This window comes from Suricata suricatta, chromosome 11, assembly GCF_006229205.1.
Source record: "Suricata suricatta isolate VVHF042 chromosome 11, meerkat_22Aug2017_6uvM2_HiC, whole genome shotgun sequence".
NCBI classification, from domain to species: domain Eukaryota; kingdom Metazoa; phylum Chordata; class Mammalia; order Carnivora; family Herpestidae; genus Suricata; species Suricata suricatta.
This window is the reverse complement of record NC_043710.1, coordinates 14,149,572-14,153,226: the sequence shown is the minus strand read 5'-3', so window position 1 is coordinate 14,153,226 and position 3,655 is coordinate 14,149,572.

The window sequence follows — 3,655 nt, the reverse complement described above, 5'->3', positions numbered from 1 at the left end:
GGACCAAAGAACAAGATGACCACAATGATGTGGGAGACACAGGTGGGGAGCGCTTCTCTCTTCCTTTCAACACTGTGATTTTCAGAGAATGCAAAATGATAACACAGGAGCACATCAGCATAACAAACTCATATACAAATGGCCCCATTTCTGGACAAGAGGAGTAGGTTGATCACATAGGTGTCTGTATGGGCAAGTTTCAAAAAGAGCTGCAAGTCACATAAATAGTGATCAATCACAATGAGCCCACGGAGGAGTAAACTCAAGGCCAGAAAACTCTGAACTAAAGAATTTAGACACGACCCCACCAAAGCCATAGCCACCAGCACAGCACAGACCAGAAGGCTGTGTAGTGCAGAGGCTTACAGATGGCCCCCTAGCGGTCAGCCGTCATGAGAATAAGGATGAAGATCTCCAGGCAGCCAAAGAAATGGAGTGAAAAGACTTGTATCATGTACTCACTCAAAAAGAGAATGGTCTTTTTTGAAAAGGCATCCACAACCATTCTAGGTGCTGTGGAAGTAAATAAGCAGAACGAAAGTTGGGGAGAGAGAGGGACACAAAACTTGAGAGACTACTGAATACTGAAAATGAACCGAGGGTTGAAGGGGTAGGTGGGGAAAAGAGGTGATGGTGATGGAGGAGGGCAGTTATGGGGAAGAGCACAGTGTGTTGTATGGAAACCAATTTGACAACAAACTATTTAAAAAAACATACACAGACACAAAATAAAATAAAATCCATTATGCCAAATTAAAAAAAAAAAAAAGATAAGGATAGGTGTGAAAGGAAGAAGTACACTTGACCCCTGAGTGCCTTGATGGGCTTGGTAGTAGTAATGATCAAAAAGTTACTCAGCAATGTCCCCAAATAGAAACAAATAGAAAAGCAAAATAATGACAAACACTATATCCCTCCTAACAGGATCATCTGTTAATCCAAGCAGAAAAATTTAACATATTATCCAGTTGCACGATCATGAGTGAGAAGGAGAAGGGTGAAAGACTTATCTGCAATAAAATAAAGAAGTTAATTTACAGTGTGCTGTGAGATGTTATGGAATGTGTTAAGCAAATTAATTCATAGTATTGTGTGCAATTGTGGGATATTTTAAGCAAAAATAAATATTTCTCCTCAGGTACATTCTAACTGTATTTTTTCTATGTCACTACAATATTTTGTTCTCAATATTTAATGGCCACTTCAATGTGTATTATGAGTCCCCAAATTATCTTACTAATGTGATACCTTACTCAGCGCTCTTCAATGTTTATTTCTTTTGGGTGGGAGAGGGACAGAAAGAGAAGGAGACAAAGAATCTAAAGAAGGCTCCAGTTTCTGAGCTGTCAGTACAGAGCTGGATGCAGGACTTGAACTCATAGACTGTGAGATCATGACCTTAACTGATGTCAGATGCTTAACCCACTGAGCCACCCAGGCGCCCCTAGCACTCATCAAATATAATTCCTGCTAGATTAGACTGGATTCTGGTTGATTTTTGAGAATGCAATGATTATGAAATTAAGTTATGTGGCTCTGTCCTATTATTTACTTCCTTATTTATATTTTAAATACATTTAATAAATATTGGGGTCTTGTTTGTCATCGACTATAACTCGACCTTTAGAATTTGATTGCTCTTGGAGGTTCATGTATATTCATGTGACCTCACATGCCACTCCCAACCCTATGAAGAATGTCCTTTGATGCATATTTTTATAAATGTATATTATTTGTACATACAACATCTTCTCCCTCTCTGCATTCTCTCACAAATGTTGCAGATTTAAAGGAGGAACAGGAAATACGGCATTTAAATAATATACAGCAAACTTCAAGCATATTTGTGATATGTAGGTCTTGATCCATACAAATAAACAGAAATGAATATTCTTTCATGTTTGACCTATGCCTATTTCTATTTTTCTTTCTCCAGTCTCTGAAGGGCAATCCTTTAGAGCTCTCAGAACCTCTGAACATACACTTGTAAGTGAAAGGGGAGAGATAAACTTCATCGTTCATACATTTGCAAATCAACTTTTTAGCTTAAGCATCTCAGATTTGGGTGGCTGTGTGGGTGTCACCTGGCAGTTGGTGTAGGACCAGATCATGGTTGTCCCCTAAACCTCACATTCATGGAACAGAACAGAGAAGCAGAAATGCGAAGAAGATATGACTTTAAAAAGAACATCGCATATAGTTAGTAACTGACTTCTTCCATAAATTCATTTCAGTCCTGGCAAACTCAATGATTACTTTGAAATGTTGGGGTGCCTGGGTGGCTCAGCCAACTGAGCATCCAACTTTGGCTCAGGTCATGATCTCACAGTTTACGGGTTAGGGCCCTGAGTTGGAGTTTGTGCTGACAGCTCAGAGCCCAGAGCCTGCTTAGGATTCTGTGTCTCCCTCTCTCTCTGCCCCTCCCTTGCTCGTGCTCTGACTCTCTCTCTCTCTCTCTCTCTCTCTCTCTCTCTCTCTCAAGAATTAATAAACATTAAAAAAAGAAATGCTATTTCTTTCAATGAAGATATTTTTTTAAATGTGAAATATTTTCATAACTAAAATTTCAAGAAAAAACTTTAAGTCTTTCTATTAAGTTGATGTTAGAAGGGACACTATATGGAAATACCAATATAAACTGAAATGTGGTGTATTTAAGTATAATCTGAAAGACTTACTTATCCTATTGTATGCCTCACAGGAACAAAGGTATTTTGCTCACAGGCAAAAATATGTAAGAAAAGGGAAAAGGAACACAGGGCATCCGATGGAGAAAATTCTAAGGGTGAAGGAGACATAAAAAGACATAGAAAGGGGCGCCTGGGTGGCTCACTCAGTTAAGCATCCAGCTTCAGCTCAGGTCATGATCTCACGGTTCGTAGGTTCAGGCCCCGCGTTGGGCTCTGTGCTGACAACTAGCTCAGAGACTGGATCCTGCTTCAGATTCTGTGTCTTCCTCTCTCTCCGATCCTCCTCTGCTGGCACTCTATCTCTCTCTGTCTCTCAAAAATAAATTAAAAACATTAAAAAAATTTTTAAAGACAGAAAATCAAGCTTGAGAGAGACCTCTAACAGCAAGAGAAAAACGTGGGAAAAAGAAAGGTTTAGTTGAATTGTAGGAAATAGACTAATCATCAGGAACTTCCCTGAATCCCTTGGTAATTTGTATTTTAGAACCAAAGCATAGTAATAGTCTGGGCTAATTTTTGAAGGCTATGACCTTGGGTTATTTTTATACTGTTTATAAATAAGACACCCAAAGATCCATTCATGTAGAGAATAATGAATGATTATAAACCCATTAACTCTTACTCAGGATGAAAGGTAGCATCTCAATCCTTCCATAGACTCATGCTTTTTCTCGTTGTGTCACTTCTACTTTTTGGAATCTTTTCCATTATAACATTGTTATGTCCCAGTTCCTTCAGACATGAAAGGAGGTTGGTAATATTACTTGTTGTATAGAGTTGTTGTAAAGAGAAATAAGCAAAACCCCAAGAGTGGTTCATATCTGACATAGATCACATGTTTACTAAGTGTTTCCTACAGTTAGTGGAGCTCAGAGGGCAAAGCAGAATTAATCACTAGTTTTGAATGCAGGTGTAAAAAGAGGAAATATTATTGAAAATGCCATAAGACTAGAGCAAAATTACAG